The 17,843-nt window shown below is 40.5% G+C and overlaps 2 pseudogenes; one reads left to right on the top strand and one right to left on the bottom strand.

Annotated features, from left to right (window-relative positions):
* LOC104759935 lies at positions 526-1,996 on the top strand (annotated as a pseudogene).
* The window catches only part of LOC104759934, a 21,481-nt pseudogene continuing 6,075 nt past the window's right edge, over positions 2,438-17,843 (bottom strand).

The following is a 17,843-nucleotide window of genomic DNA, read 5'->3' as shown; positions in this document are numbered from 1 at the left end:
GTTTCACTAATTTGCTCTCTCTTTTTTTTTTTGCCAACAGCTATTGAACACTTATCACATTTCTATAGGTTCAATCACATGTACTTTTTGTATAAGGGATTTAGCAAATAAAAAGTTTTATTGATTCTCTTTTTAAAATTTTCTAAGTTTTAATATAGATTTATATGAATTTGCCAGTAATCACATTTCTTACTAGTTAAGTGACATGTGTTATATTTTTAAAAAAATATTTCAATTTAAAAGTAATATAATCACTGAAAAGCTCTTTTTCTAATTTAAAAGCAAATTATATGAATTAATATCCTGCCACTTTTTGTTGCCCATGCCATTTGTGATTTATATATTAAGCTATCATGATTTCTTTCCTCTTTTTTAGCATTTAAGAAAGTAAAAAATAATGGTAAAAACAAAGAGATAACTGAACATTGATAATTAAATCACAACCAAGATTTACATTGATGATCCAGAACACTATAAAAGAAACACAACTATGTCTTAGGGTTGTCTATGCGAATAGAGTGTAAAATGGCGAACGAAAGCTTTTCTTCAATTGATTGTGGCAGCATAATTTACCAGGAAAGCATGGAGAACAAGATTCAGACAATCAGCGAGTTTCCAGATAAAGTGTTGTTAAAGATATTATCTTTGCTTCCTAGTAAAGATGTTGTAGCCACAAGTGTCTTGTCAAAACGGTGGAGATATTTTTGGAAGGATGTGAAGACATTCAGGTATGATGGTGAATCCATAGGTAGAAGTTACTGGAAGTTTGTACAATTTATTAACAGAAGATCAAGCGTAGAAAGCCTGCATCTTAAGATGAATCCACATTTATCAATAAAGACATCAAAGCTTTGGTTAACATGGCAGTTGCTCGTTCTTTGAGAGAGCTGAGAATTGAGATGATTTGTAGTTCCTTTGAGTTGCCCAAAAGCTTTTACAACTTTTCACTACTTGAAACTGTTATACTCGAGAATTTAAGTTTGGTGGATGTTCCACCTGAACCTGATGTATATATGCCATGTCTCAAACGTCTCCACCTTTTATCGGTCAAGTTCTCAGGGGACGAATCTGTGAAAAGGCTTCTAAGCAAATGCCGAATACTTGAAGATTTGGTTGTGAAACGAAGCTCCCTTACCAATGTTATGATATTTACGATCGATGTGCCTACGTTGAGGATTTTATCTATCGATAATACGTCTGGTAAATCTCGGCCTAAAGGTGTTCATGGTTTTGTGATAAATACCCCTTCTTTGAGGTACTTTAGGATTAGGGACAGCTTCAGCAACTATTTACAGTTTAAAAACATGCCTCGGCTGGTCAAGGCAAGTGTCAACGTTGTTTTCGACAACCCTTACAAGTTTCTAGGATCTCTTGCATCAACCCAATATCTCTCTCTATGCTCTGTCATTTCATATGTAAGAACGTTTTTTTTTTATTGTTTGTCAAATGTCTTAACATGTTTTACTGCAATGTGGGTGTCATCGTCACCCGTACTCATGTGTTGCTTCAATTTGTAGACTGCATATCAACCTACTTGCTCTTCCTTCTACAATCTTGACCATCAGAGCTATGTTTATGTTCTGTTGAGCAATGGAATCTACTTACTCGTATACTCAATAATGCTCCTAGACTTCGAGTTCTCCAGCTCAAACTGGTATGTGGATCTTCCTTCAAATACGCGTTATTATGGGCCTAAGACTGAGTAAATTTATATTTCTATCTTGTAGTATCAAAAGCACTGTGTCAAGGACACGATAAATCCGGTGTTGAACAAACCAAATTTTGTTCCTCAAAGTTTATCATCTCATCTGGAGATCTTTGAATGGAGACAATACAATGACACACAACAAGAGAGGGAAGCTGCAAAATACATTCTAGCAAACGCGAGTCATCTTAAGAAGGCCACATTCTACTCAGAATCTGTAGAGAAGCATGTGATGTTGAAAGAGTTAGAATGTGTGACTAGAAGTTCAAAGGCATGTCAGCTTGCGTTTGAGTAAACTAATGGTTGGTTATTGATATTTGGAGAACGTTGTTTTCAACGTATTTTCTAGTACTCCTAGTAATTTATTCCTTAAATCTATATATTTCTTATTGTTATTGAGTCCGGTTCTTTGTCTATTTATGTGTTTAATTTATTATAAAAATAAAAATATTTTCTATGTTTTCTGTTTATTTATTTACTCAAAACACTGAAACTCAACAACACCCATGAAAGTTCAGCGCATCTTAGACCTTAAGGTAATTTTGGCATTCTGAATCCATTTTCATACTTGATCACTCTCAAACTCAAAATCGTAGAGTCAACACTATGCTTACCAACCTCAACTTAAAAATTGTCGTTTAAAGTTTGATAGTTTATCATACGAACTTTGGTTTGTTCACAAAACGTTTTAACATCATCTTTCGTTAGCTATAAACTGTTTGCTCATCTATGTTCACACATGCATAGTTAGCTTTGAATTGTTATGTAAAAGTCTCAATAGGGACACATTAATATAAGAATCAAATAAAGAAAAAGAAACAAATCATGCAATAAAGAGTTTCCTCAAGGGACGGTGACGGTCAATGAACTTCTTATAACTAGCGGTTGCAAGTCTGGCTGTAACATCCTCACTATTTGCTATGCACTCAACGACTACAGCCGGGTACCTGTTAGTGGTTTCCAAAGGCTGTGAAGGTTGAATTGAATCTGGTTGTGGCATTTCTGCTGCAACCGAAGGCTGTGTAATTCTTGGTGCATGCTTATTGAAATCATCAAGTATACTCTGCTGATCGGCTTTCGTAAGACCCTGAAACATCAAACACCTTAGAACCTCTTTGAGGACCCTCTACTGTTTTGGCTGAAAATAAGAGACGATTCTCCAGACAGTGAAGAGCATGAGAGTGATCAAGTATGAAAATGGATTCAGAATGCCAAAACTACCTTAAGGTCTAAGATGCGCTGAAGCTTCATGGGTGTTCCTTTTGGAAACAGTGCACTATATGTCTCTGCCACCGAACTGACTGGGGAGAGTGTGACCTACAGTAAGATAATATAAGTTTTCGGTGAGCAGAGAGAGATGCAGGAAAAAAAATTTGTCTCGATGGTGCTCAAGCGAAAACCTTTAGGACTGCTTCAGCCCTGCTCATTTGACGCTTCACGAATTTAGAATAGCTGGCAGCACTTATAGTCTGAAATGTCATTTCCAAAACTAAAACAAATTAACTGGCTTTGGATTCATAGAGTTATCAGAAATGCATATAATACCCAATGCTTCATGACTAACAACATAGGCAATGTTTAATCTTATATACAGAGTATCCAACAGAGACACAAATACATAAATTGGAACATATGAGCTAACCTGTCTATCAAGAGGTGGAACTTTTAGAAGAAAAATCTTCAAGGCTTGCGTATCAAGCAACATCTGTGAAACCAAAAGACATAGAAACATAAGGAATCAAAAACATAACATGGGAGAGGGATCTCAAGCACACAGGCTAACCTGCTGAGCTCCAGTTTCTGATATTTTCTTGCATCTGAAAATATTAGCACAGAAACGTATGCCAAGGGATGATGCCAACTGCACAAAATTTTAAGAAAAAGGTGATCATCTGTGAAGTTCGTCAAGGCATGATCACATTAAATGGTGATCGGCAATAGCTTTGGGACATAACAGTTCAAATCTTAGTAGAGTAATCAAGTGGACGAAGCATCAACCACCCATTTTATATAAAAAAATAACCAAGGAGTTGGTCCAGGCTCAAGGTTGATCCTAATTGTTTAAGTAACAATCATTGGATTATAAAGACATTCAAATATACTAAAATTACCTTGTCCAGGAAGAATTGGAAGTGGACTGGAGTGAAAAGTTTCCCAAGGACAGGAACGTTGTTGTTAAGGATTGTATATATTCCATTTACGTACCTACAAGAAGGTGCAGATTGCAAAGATGTTGGTTGTCTATTGGTCCTACCAGCATCCAAAGCAATACAAGCTTTAAAAAACCAGTTAGATCTTACTCAGAATGGTCACCCACACTCTCAATTGTGCCCCATGAAACACGTGCCATCTCCTGCATTTCTGTGTCAAATTTAGTTTCCAGTCCATGGACTAGTGTCAACAATGCTTTCGTTATGATGGACGAATACAGTACCATAGTTATGAAAAATCCAAAATAAATAATATATATGGAAAAATTGTAACTCCTTTATGTCAATCGTACCTGGACCTCTGCCATGTCTACACCGTCTGCATACTGCGGGTCAATAATTGTTGAGACTTCTTCTGCAAGGTCACCAGACTGCAAAAACAATTTAAAATTCTTGTGATGAGCCAAGTTGTTGTTCAGTTAATTAATATCACGGTTCATTACATTGTTTGATACAGAAGCAGTATACGGAATGTGTATTGTATATATCTCAAAACAGAGTAGCTACAGCCTTATATATACATAGAGAGGGAGACTAGGGTAAATATATTTACAAAGAGATCCCTATACTTATATAGTTCTACTATTTACTCTTATACGCCCCCTCAAGATGAAGGAAGCTTGGTGATGCCAATCTTGAGACAGGCATTCTGGAATTGCGTGCGCGACAATGGTTTGGTGAGGGTGTCAGCGAGTTGATTATGAGTGGAGACATGAGAGACACGGAGCTTGTTTGTCTGAATCTGATCTCGAACAAAGTGGTAGTCAATGGCGATATGCTTCATACAGGAATGAAAAACGGGATTGGCACATAGGTAGGTGGCGCCAATGTTGTCACAGTAGATTGTTGGAGCCGTCGGGAGAGTGATCCACATTTCAGTTAGGAGAGAGCACAGCCATCAAACCTCAGCAGCGGTGTTGGCAACCGCCCTATATTCAGCCTCAGTGGATGAGCGGGCTACACCCTTTTGCTTCTTTGAGGACCAAGAGATAGGGTTACGGCCATTGTATATTAGATATCCATTTGTAGACACACAATCATTTGTATCACGTGCCTAGTCTGCATCTGAGTAACCATGGAGAAGGATACGAGAGTGAGCATGAAGATATATACCATGTGTAGTGGTTCCAGCAAGATAACGAAGAATTCGTTTCACCGCTTGCCAATGATCAGTTGTTGGACGGTGCATGAATTGGGAGAGGCGGTTTACAGCATAGGAAATGTCTGGTCTAGTGAATGATAAGTACTGGAAGCTACCAACAACAGACCGGTATCGCGAGGCATCGTCAAGAGGAGTTCCCATTGACATGGTGAGTTTCGGAGATGCGGGGAGAGGCGTTGACACCGGTTTGGCATTGTGCATGTTATTTTTGTGAAGGAGATCCATAATATATCTACGCTGCATCATATGGAGACCAGTTGTCGTGCAGGAAACCTCGATGCCTAGGAAGTAATGCAAGTCGGTGGGGTCTTTGATGGAGAAACGTTGTGAGAATGAGGCAAGAACAGAGTCGATAACCGAGGAGTTGTTGCCAGTGACGATTATGTCATCAACATAAACTAGGACATAAGTGATGTTAGAACCATTACCTCGAATAAAAAGAGATGCATCAGCGAGAGAGCTGGTGAAGCCAGTGTCAAGTAAATGTTGCTTTAAGGCCATGTACCAAGCGCGAGGAGCTTGCTTTAACCCATAGATAGGCTTGCGGAGACGACAAACATGATAAGGCCAATCCTTGTCAACAAAACCAGGGGGTTGAGACATGTAGACTTCTTCAGTGAGTTCACCTTGGAGGAAGGCATTATTGACATCTAGTTGCTTGAGCGGCCATGATTTCTTAACAGCAACATTGAGGACAAGTCGTATGGTGGTTGATTTGATTACTGGGCTGAAGGTCTCAGCGTAGTCCTTACCATACTGTTGGTGAAAACCTTTTGCGACGAGATGTGCCTTGTAACGGTCGAGAATACCATTGGCAAGGAACTTAGTGGTGAACACCCATTTACACCCAACAACATTTTGGTCAGCATGAGGAGGAACTTAGTCCCAAGTGTGGTTGATATACAGAGCATCATACTCTCGAGAACAAGCAAGACTCCAGTTGGGATCTTTCAAGGCTTGTGTAATGTTGGTGGGTTCTTGCGGTGATTTTGGAGAGGCAATCACATTGAGCGAGAGTTTGAGGTTGGGTTTGGTAATTCTGTTTTTGGCTCGAGTTTGCATTTTGTGGTTATTTTGTGGTGGCTCAACAGATGTTATTTGGTTATGTGGTTGAACAGGGCAAGCTCGGTGTGGTGGGGGATTAGTGTTTGGTTGTGACTGAGTTGTGGGACGCAACTCATTTTGACGTGGAGCAGTAGGCTCTTGGGAAACAAGGGACAGCTGAGATGTGGGTCGCATCTCATTTTCTTTGGAAGCAGTGGGCTCCGTATCAGAGGGAGAGGAAGAAGAAGGTGAAGAAGAAGAGATAGAAGGCAATACCTGAGACGTTGACGTGGTGGAGCGGTGAAGGGTCGAGTCGAGGGGTCCCAATCTCGTAGTCGGAGAAGATGGATTCAAAACCGGAGACTCAATGTTGTTGGGCCGAGCGATGGATGTGATTTGTTATTGTAGGGCCGGATGTTGTTGCTGGACCGGATTAGTGGATAAGGATCCATTATTGGTTTGATTCACGGGTCGTGGTCGACGGTGATATGTAAAACAAAACTCACGCGTCGGAAGCGAGGGAGACGGAGGTGAAGTCGGTGGAGACGGAGGTGAGACCGACAGTGGAGCTACCAGAGGGAGTTGTAAGAGAGCCGGCGATGAGGAGACCAGATGCGAGAAGCCGATGTCAGCGGGTTCCGGTGCCGTGTGTGTATCCCGAAAAGGAAACACATCCTCCATAAATTGGACATGGCGAGATGTATATACGCGACCAGTTGGGACATGAAGACAGTAATATGCACTTTGTGTCATTGAATATCCAAGAAACACACACCGTTGAGAGCGATCATCAAGCTTGTGATTCGCATAAGGACGTAACCATGGAAAACAGAGACAACCGAAGACTCGGAGCCGTGTATAGTTGGGCGACATGCAGAACAGTTTCTGGTACGGAGATTGCATGGAGAGAACAGGAGTGGGCATCCTGTTGATGAGGAAGACAGCGGTTGCAAACGCATATGGCCAATACTCTTTCGGAACCGATGCAGTGGTCATTAAAGTCATCCCAGTTTCCACAATGTGACGATGCTTCCTCTCAGATAAGCCATTGTATTCAGGAGTATGAGGTGGAGATGTCAGATGAGAGATACCGTGGGTGGAAAGAAAGCCTCGAAGTGCCACAAATTTGCCCCCATTGTCTGTGAATAATGTGCCGATACGGGTTTGAAAACGATTTTCAACAAGAGCCGTGTAGGTGATAAAAATGTCTTTAACCTCTGATTTGCGTTTAAGTGGGTATAGCCATGTATATCTAGTGAAATGGTCAATAAACACAACATAATATTTGTAATTTTGGTGAGAAAGAATGGGAGAAGTCCAAACATCTGAGAAAATGTATTCAAGGGGTCTAGTGGAGAGAATAGTGGAGTGAGTGAAGGGAAGTTTGTGACTTTTATTAATGAGACATTCAGAACAAGAAAAATGTTTTTGAGAGGAAGTAGCAAGAGGAAGGGAAAAAGATGAAACAATAGCATTTAAAATCGCAAAGGAGAGATGGCCAAGTCGAGAGTGCCAAGAACCAATACTTGGAGGTGGACCAGCAGCAGACAGCAACGCAACAACATTGGGACTCGGCATCGGCCATTGATAGAGCTCATTAGCTGTCCGACCTTGGAGTAATGGGACCCCCGTACTGAGATCCTTCACCTGAAAAAAGACAGGAAAGAAGTGCACAGAAACTTGATTATCATTGCACAAACGGTATACGGAGACCAAATTTTTGTGTATGTTGGGAACACAAAGAATCTAATCAAGTTTTAAAGTACGAGTTTGAGTAGGAAGGAGTGCTAAACCCGTATGAGTGATCGGCATGATTGAGCCATCTGCTATGGTGAGATCATCACCACCACTGTATGGTTGGTGCATCGTGAGGTTGTTAAGATCCGACGTGATGTGGTGTGTGGCACCACTATCCAGGATGGCTGGAGAACCTGTGTTGGCGGCCATGTTTGCGCGTGGTTGCCAAGGAGTGAAAGGAGTGTTGTAGCGTGGTGGAGCAGAGGCTTGAAAAGAATGAAGCTGGGGACAGCGGCGTGCACTGTGTCCCTGGGTGTGGCAGATCTGACACTTGCCTAGGTATGGCCGGAACGAACGGTTCTGATTGTTGTTGTTGCTGTTATGACTGTTCCAAGTGTTGTTGTTGTTGTTGTTGTTAGGACGAGAGGAAGAGTGTGAGGAGCGGTTGTTGTTGCGGGAGCTGTAGGTGTTGTTGTTGTTGGAGTCTCCACGACGTGTGTACTGAGAAACATTGGCGGAGACTGGAAACGGTGTAGGTGTAGCAGCAGCACGGAGGGTGACTTCACGGTTACGGAGGCGTTCATGAACCTCAGTGATTGTCGGAGGAGAGTCTTTACCTTCAATCTGGTCTGCCACCGGCTTGTAGTCATCAGGAAGACCAGCAAGGATCTTCTCAATTTGGTCCTCATGATCCATTGGTTTCCCAAGGATAGCAAGTTCATCAAATCGCAGAGTTAGTCCACGTACATATTCATCAATAGATTTGTTACCTTTCGTCCAGGCTTTGATCTGATCTTTTATTTGTTTGAAGTGGCTGCGGCTAGCTTTGGCGAATGTATCGGCAAGAGTGGTCCATGCTTCAGCAGTAGTGGTAGCACGAGACACCAGCGGCTGAACAGAGGTCGTCATAGCACCCAAAAGAGCACTGTAGAGGAGACGATCTTGTCGTTTCCAAAACGTGAAGTCAGGGTTTGGCTTGGTCACATCATTCACGGTGACTGTAGGAGGCAGTGGAGTGACAGATCCATCAAGGTAACCAGAGAGCTCATAACCATCAATCAAGGCATGGATCTGGAGACTCCACATGAGATAGTTGGTGTCGTGGAGCTTGGTAACGTTAGCAGTGTTGGCATTGAAGAGTGCGGTGGTGTTGGTGTAAATAACTTCACCGGTCGAAGGAGAGGTGTTGTCAGAGGATGTCATGGTGGCGGAGAGCGACGTTAGTCAGAAAAAAAAAATTTAGGGTTGATCGAAGCTCTGATACCATATAAAGAATGTGTATTGTATATATCTCAAAACAGAGTAGCTACAGCCTTATATATACATAGAGAGGGAGACTAGGGTAAATATATTTACAAAGAGATCCCTATACTTATATAGTTCTACTATTATAAGCAGTACATAGTATCTCTGACAATGTACAACATGAGTATCACAAACAATAAGAAAGTTGCTAACAACTGCAGGTCTTCAAAGGGCAGATCATTGCTTAAAATGCAGTGGAGTAAGATCACATGACAACAGCATAGAGAATGTAACTAGACCCATGAAACTTGATGTGACGATCATCAATATCACAATTGGTCGCTCTACAATAGACTGGCATAAAATAAGATTAACACCATATGATACAACCCCAACTAACAAGTAAGGCCACCCACATACACAGATGTGTAAAATGTCAAATAAGCTTACTGTTTTACGCCAATACTCAGCAGAATTAACTATGTAACAGTAACATATCACCCTTTCCCCGAAACCTGCATAGGGGAAAATTAAAAAAAAAAAGCTTAACAACATCAAAAAGCATACATAAGAAACAGAAAGCAGGAAGTGTTAGTGAATGTATCAAGACAAGCCCAACAACTATTCAAGGCAAGGCCCAACACAAAGAAAGCCCAGCAACTCAACCACAGAAGAAGACAAATACTCTAGTACCTGCAAAAGACGTTAGAGAAAAGAGGAAGCTGCAACCACAAGAGAACAGATTCAAACCTCTCCTAACCTTATGTGAAGACTAGGGTTGAGACCAGCTGTACCAAAAGGATAAGGATAGGAAACCCCTAAAGAAGCCTAGATCCTTCTATAGTCTATATAAAGTCTACCTAAACCATTGTAAACATTATTGAGAAATAATATCATTTTACCAAAGTATCTAAGTTTCCTTCAGGAAGTACCTTTATCATCAAAAAGCACACATGTGAAACAGAAAGCAGGAAGCTACGCACAGTACCTTTCTGTTTAGGAGTACCTCCTTTGGAGAGCTTAGAAAATGGCTTCGTAGCATAGGCTTGTAGAACTCGTTCAAAGACCTCCAAAGAGAAAAGCCTTTTATTAAAAGAAATAAACTCAAAAATCTCTATCTAAGCTATTATGTTCTAATTTGAAACCGTGAGCTAGCATATTAAATTGGTCTGCATACATCACTAAAATAACACGAGTTTATGACTTTCCCTTGTAGGAAACTACAAAGCTTGAAAACCTGGATCAAACAAACACGGTTTCTCCAAACAGAACTTCTAATGTTCCTTAAACAAAGGTAGTTCTTAAAAATGCATGTCCAATTCGCAGTAGAAGTCTACGATATAAATAGAAAGTCCCTTTCTGTGGGCATACGAGAAATGTACCTTGAAAAAACTGAATAAAGTCTGGTTCTTAGTCAGAGATTTACACTTGTCATAGCTATTCTTTATAACGAAAAACAACTGCAGACAAGGCAATACTTAATTATTTAACAAAACTGAAATTGATTGTTTACTTAATCAAGCAATATTGGTTACTAAGGATAAACAATGTACATAAACGCCACAAGATATAGTATAACCAGCTAAATCTAGAGTCAATATGCACAGATGATACTTTGCAAAAAGTTCATCTTGGGTAAAATATTCGGTTTCAAACAAAATACGAAACCTGGTCAAACTCATCATATCCTACTAAAACAACTAATAACAACTTGGAAATGATTAGAAATTTATATCCAACTCAACTGAAGAAGAATAGGGAATCGTTCATTTACACATCTATCTGAACTATCCAACGACCTGTGATTAAGGATGCATAGCTCTGCTTAAGTAAAACACTATAACATAACCCACTTAAAGAAGCTTGCCTGGGGTACTCACCTCTCTACTGCTATATAAAATATTATTAAGATTTTCCTCGTCAATAATCCATGTTTCCTCCTGACAGAAAGAAAAATGAATATTAGGAAAACTTGATATGCTTGATAAGCTTAGACGAAAACACTTTCTTTAAGCAAATATATCAAATGACCTGAACAACTTTTCCAGGAATTGCATAAGTTCCTTCTCTTCTTCCTCAATATAAAGGTTTAAATGAGGCTCGAAGCAAGAAGAGATAATTCCACGGAAGTTAAAGTAAGTAGTGAGCAATCATTCAAGTGAATTAAGTCTTTAGCGTGTACAATTACGCACTAGTGTTATTCAAAATATAAAATAAGTATACCGAACATACAGTTTCCACCAAGTCATGATTAGCAGCAAACACCTTTTCATACTTCATTTGAATTTCAGATACAGTCTGACTATAATTTTCCCCGTCAACAATTTCCTCAGTGTCATTCCGATATGATTAGTAGGAACACGACCACCAAATTTCATGTCAAGTTCCAGTTCAAACTTTAGCGTCCTTTCCAGTTCCTAATCATTCAATGACATCAAACTGGTAAATATAATGAAATTTTCATGTTAGGGCAAGCATGCCTTACCAGAAGCAATCTGGCAACTGCTGGTTCCTCTTTCATGTTGACCAGGATAGATTCTACTTGCTCCCTGAAAATAATTAATGGAAAGACAGGCGGTTAAGGAGGCTGCATCCAGTTAGATACTAATTAAAACTTAATATTGAGGCTCAATTTTTCACAGCAAAATATACAAACCAAAAGGGGTATCGAATCCCCGAGAGTTGCTACCTTATTATCTTGCAGAATTGGATGCATAGTCTATAAGGCACATGCCACGAAGCAGGATTACTCTTCCAAACTTCTTGATTTGTTCGGATTTGACAATTTATCCGATTGTATATCTGCTGTATTTCATCCAACTTTGTCACTTCTGCCAACAATTAATCACTTAAAAAATAAAAACAAAGAAAAAACATCTTCAAACAATTTATGATTTACTACAGTTTGAAGTTAAAAAATAGCTTAATGATTATGCACGTGCTATTCTAACAAAAAGAGAGCTGCTAATAAAAAGCCAAAAAATAAAACTCCCACTACATGCCACCAAGAGTGCAAAATCTTCACCTTAGTTGCCAACAATTAAAACATTCGAAAAAGCCTCTTGATGTTTTTTTTTTGAATTTAATGTTTAAAGCCTCTTGATGTTGAAGGTAATGAAACTAAGAAAGAGAAGTATATCATCAACCACTACCATTATAGTGGACCTCTTTTCACCACCTATGTAGACTTATTTAAGTATACGTTAAAGGCAATACCTGGAGATATCAGAAAATATATGTGACTTGAGAATTTGCTTTATATTCTCAAACTTTTCTCTGACATCCGTTATGCTAGGAACATCCCAATTCCTCTCGAAATGATTCAATAATTGGTTTACAGCCTGAAAAAAAAAAAACACTATAGGGTTAGAATCTTAAGATAATAATCAGAAACTAATAAGAGGAATGTGCTAGAAAAATCCACCTATTGTCGGTAACTTAATTAGCATCAAAAATTGATTTTCAAAATGGCAAAGAACTGCCTAGGTGAACATAAAGCTAAAGCAAGTGAACAACAACCAACTGAAACGTGACAAACAAACGCCAAAGATTGTTTAAATCAAAAGGTACCTCGAGCTGCACAGCTGCCTCCTTGTATTGCCTTTTTGACGCCATCACCTGAAGTTGTATAACAGCAGAGACTGCGATAGTGTGGTAGTGAGTATCATTAATGAGCCTCTAAATAAATACATTTGGTTACTACAATAACAATAGAATACATTCACTGATTGGTTAACCTTGGAACACCTATTTATAGGGTTTGTTTTGTATTTATATAGGATACCATGACCCGAAATGGTGAAAAGATAGTGCTGAATTATTGATAACTTACCTACCATTGTGAGGCGATGGAGGGAAGTGATTACCGTAGTTATGTTCTTCTTTGCAAAATCTAACTTTTTAATGTCACCGCATATTTCTTGGAATATAGCTTCACTTTTCTCAGCTTTAAAATTGATCTCTTGAATATTATGAGAAAGTTCCTGGGTAAAAATAAAATTGAATTCTTTACAAATGAATTGATAAAAACAGAATGAAAGACGGAAAACGTGTAGCGTCAGCAAGATCTTCTAAGAGAAACTAACCTCCGCAGCATGTGTTGCATCAGCAAGATCTTTTTTAGCTATATTTCCCAAGTTAGCTAGAGTAATGATAGCCCATACCAAGAATAAGATTCAGTAAGCACATACCATTATTGAAAGTGCATCAGAGCTCTGAAGGTGACAGGAGCTTGTGAAGTGTCTCAGAGTGCTGATATGCTGACGTGGCAAGTGGGCTGATGTGGAAGAAGATTATGGAAGTCGTGATAAGAAGCTTGAGAAGGAAGGAAGAACAAGATCAAGATATATGCGAAGATATTGAGGGTATATTTGATCGAGAGAGTTAAGGGAGGATATTTCTTAGGATTAGGAATATTTCCTTTTAGTTAGGGATTCACAAAGATCTAGGTTAGAGATCGTGTGTGTGAGGGGTTTAAAGAGACGAGGGCTAGCCGCAAAAAGAGTCAGCACTCGTGGATAAAAGTTGTGAGTTTTTGTAAACCTTCAAGCAATCGAAAAAAAGGCTTTGAAGGTGAGTGTGTTCATTTTACTCTTTTAGATCTTCACAGGGTGTTGTGATAGATAGACAAAAGAGTAGGCTTAGATTCATAACTTGTAAAAGGGAGTTTTTATAAGTTTGAATAAAAGCGTTTGCTTGGCGCGTTTCCAAGCAGTTTGAGTGATTTGTTGTCCTCTATACCTTTACAATTGGTATCAGAGCGAGCACCTGATAAAAAGTTCTGATATCCTTTTTCAACAGGTGAGATCTTGCGGCAAGGGTATGGAGAAATCACTGGATTTTGTTGCGGTTCAATCACCATTGAAACTCGATCCTGAGTGCTTTGGTTTTTGGAAAGTGTCAATCAAGCAGGCCATCTCGAGCATCGACATAGAAGCTTGGTTTGCGGTGGAAGATGGTTGGTCACATCCAACGGAAAAAATGAGAAGGGAGACATGGTGCCTAAGCACAGGAAGAAATGGACAGCCGAAGAAAAAGCGGAGTCCAAACATAACTCACAGGCTCTGTCAGTTATCTTCAAGTCGTTGCCTAGGGACATTTTCAATCAAGTTCAAGGGTGTGAAGCTGCCAAGGAAGCATGGGACATTCTGGTAGTCACGTTTGAAGGCACAAGTAGGGTCAAACGTACAAGGCTGGACAATCTCGCTTCAGATTTTGAAAACTTGCACATGACAGAAACTGAGTCAGTTGCTGATTACAGCAGTCGTCTGAGTGGCATTGCACAAGAAGCTGTAGTGTTGGGTAAATGCTACAAGGACAAGAAGCTGGTGAAGAAATTCCTCAGGAGTCTGCCGGATAAGTTTCAACCACACAGGTCTGCTATTGATGTTTCACTGAATTCTGATGAGCTCAAGTACAATCAAGTGGTTGGGATGATGCAGGCATTTGAGATACAGCTGAAGAAGAAGGAAAAGATAATTGAGAAATCATTTGCCCTTAAAGCCATTGAGGAACAGAAGATTGCAGAGTCTCAGGAAGTTGCAGATGAAGAAAAAGTTGGCTTGTTGGTTAAGAAATACTTTCGCAAGATGGAAAGAGGTCAGCGGAAGGGAACATCATCGGTCTTGAAATCCAATACTGATAAGGAGATCAGGAAGGGTGACAAGCAAGAACGACAGTGTGCTGAATGTGAGGGTTTTGGGCATTACAAGTCTGAATGTCCAAACAACAAACGAAAGAATTCTTTGCAATGCTATGGATGTAAGGGCTACGGTCACACTAAGTTTGATTGTCCTTCACGAGAAAACAAGCAGAAGTCCTACATCACTTGGAGCGAAAGCGACTCAGATGAAGAGGTCAGCAAAGGAGAGGTGCTTAACAGCTTCCTGGCACTGCTTGGTGTCATTGAGGAAGATGAAGAAGATGATGTGGTGCTGGAAACCAAGGACGTAGATGAGAAGGTGAATTCTGATTCAGATGGAGAAGAGGCTGATTTGTCAGTAGAAGATCAGATAGAGCTTCTCATCAAGACGGTGGTTCAGAAGACTCAAGACAACACACAGTTAACTTCTGAGAGAGATACTCTACAGCTTCATGTGGCAATGATCTCTAAAGAATTAAGTGACGAAAAGGCAAAGACTTTGCGACTTGAGAAGCAGTTAGATGAACAGCTGAAGAATATCAGGATGCTGAATAAAGGAACCAAAGATCTGGATAAACTGCTTAGCACTGGAAGATCCAGCAATCTAAAATGGGGTCTGGGTTACCAAGCAACAAACACCAACCCAACCACTCAATTTGTCAAAGGAGTGGAGTCTGAACCAGAGCTGAAGGAGAGGAAGTTCTCTCAAACGACTAGAATGTATGATCAGGTTCCTGTGAATTCGAATTCAAGAAACCCAAGGGTGGTGGTGTTCCCTGAGGTAAATACTAGGCCGCCATATGCCTCTAGTGGGTTTCGGCAGACGACTCAAAGACCTGTTCAGCGTAGTAGACAGAGAGGATGTTGGTATTGTGGGCATCTCACTCACTACAAAGCCCAATGTTATCAGTTCCATAATCGTGTGTCTAACCTTATGCATCGTGGTGAGTTTTATCCAGCTGTAAGAAGAAACACGCAGGGGTATGTTAGGAAAGATGATCTCTACTGTCATGTGGCTTTCACAGCAGAAAAAACAGAGGTTGATTAGGCCAAGTGGTATTTTGACAGTGGATGCTCCAGGCATATGACTGGTGCCCGTGATAATCTATCACATCTAGAAGGTGTTGCTGGAGGAAGAGTTACTTTTGGTGATGTAGGAAAGGGTACAATCCGAGGAAAAGGCACAACTGGTGGTGATTCTCAACTACATCTTAAGGATGTCTTCTTGGTTGAAGGGTTGAAGGCAAATCTGATAAGTATCAGCCAGTTGTGTGATGAAGGCCTGGATGTCACATTTACCAAGAAGGGGTGCAAGGCTGTGGATCAACAAGGGTCAGTACGACTTAGAGGCAGGAGATCTAGTAACAACTGTTACATGTGGAAATCATCAATACAATGCCTTAACACAACTGCTGAGTTGGATACAGAACTATGGCACCAGAAGCTTGGTCATCTCAACATTCGCACAATGATGAAATTGGCTAATCAAGAGGTTGTGCGTGGAATTCCTAAGCTGAAAGGTGATCCACATTTCATATGTGGTCCTTGCAACAAAGGCAAGCAAGTCAAGACGTCTCATGGGCCTGTGACAGATGTTCGCACTAGTCACGCACTCCAGTTGGTACATATGGATCTGATGGGTCCAATTCAAGTTCAGAGCATTTCTGGGTGACGGTTCATCTTTGTCATGGTGGACGATTTCACTCGCTACACCTGGGTGCGATTTCTTCGTGAAAAAGTTGATGCTCTTGAATGCTTTCGCATTCTTGCCCTGCAGATTAAAAGTGAAAAATATTCAATCCAGGCTATCAGGAGTGATCATGGAGGAGAATTTCAGAATGACAAGTTTGATCAATTCTGCGGAAATCAGGGCATTGTTCATCAGTACTCTGCTCCGAGAACCCCAGAGCAGAATGGTGTAGTTGAACGAAAGAACAGAACACTCCAAGAAATGGCGAGAGCTATGCTGCATGGGAATCAAGTGCCACATCGGTTTTGGGATGAAGCTGTCAACACTGCTTGCTACATTATCAATCGTGTGTATGTTCGACCAGGGACCAGCAAGACTCCTTATGAGTTATGGAAAGGAAAGCCTCCAACTGTAAGCTACTTTCATGTGTTTGGTTGTCTATGCTACATTCTGAATGACAAGGATCAGTTGGGTAAATTTGACTCGAAGAGTGATGAAGGGATCTTTCTTGGTTACTCCGGACACAGCACTGCTTTTCGTGTCTACAACAAACGCACAAGATCAGTTCAAGAAACAGTAAATGTTGTCTTTGATGATACTTCGTTTCAACGAATTGATATGGTGCCTGTTCTCTCTGACAAGGATCTGGTAACTGATGATGAGAAGTCTGAGCAAGCCTCTGGGAGTTTTAGTGATCATGCCAGCCCTGGACTGTCAACAGACGAGCTTCCTCCATCTTCTCAGGTTCATCGGAATCACTCCTCAGGCGATGTTATCGGTGCGATTCAGGGGGGTAGAGTTACCAGGGGCAAACAGATTGACTTTGCTCAACTGGCTGGAAGGAAACAGAAGACTGTAGTTCCAGACACTGTCTCTCAGGACTCTGAGATTGTTCAATTTGCCTGTTTTGTTTCCACTATGGAACCAAAGAATCACAAAGAGGTTCTTCGGGATGAGTTCTGGGTTGCTGCAATGCAAGATGAGCTGGAACAATTTGAGCGCAGTAATGTGTAGGAACTCACTAAACGGCCAGCTAATGTCAATATAGTGGGAACGAAGTGGATCTTCAAGAATAAGAGTGATGCCAGTGGATGCATTGTGAGAAATAAAGCAAGACTTGTGGCTCAAGGTTACTCTCAAGTCGAAGGAGTTGACTTTGATGAAACCTTTGCTCCGGTGGCAAGGCTAGAATCCATCAGGTTCATGTTTGGTATGTCATGTGCTCTCAAGTTTACATTACATCAGATGGATGTTAAAAGTGGATTTCTGAATGGAATTTTACAAGAAGAAGTGTTTGTAGAACAACCAAAAGGCTTCGAGAATCCACAACATCCTGAGCATGTGTACCGTCTGAAGAAAGCACTATATGGTCTCAAGCAGGCTCCAAGAGCATGGTATGAGAGGTTAAC

The sequence above is a fragment of the Camelina sativa genome, chromosome 17 (assembly GCF_000633955.1).
Source record: "Camelina sativa cultivar DH55 chromosome 17, Cs, whole genome shotgun sequence".
NCBI lineage: Eukaryota > Viridiplantae > Streptophyta > Magnoliopsida > Brassicales > Brassicaceae > Camelina > Camelina sativa.
Note: the sequence above shows the minus strand (reverse complement) of the source record. Positions and strands in the feature narration are given on the sequence as shown.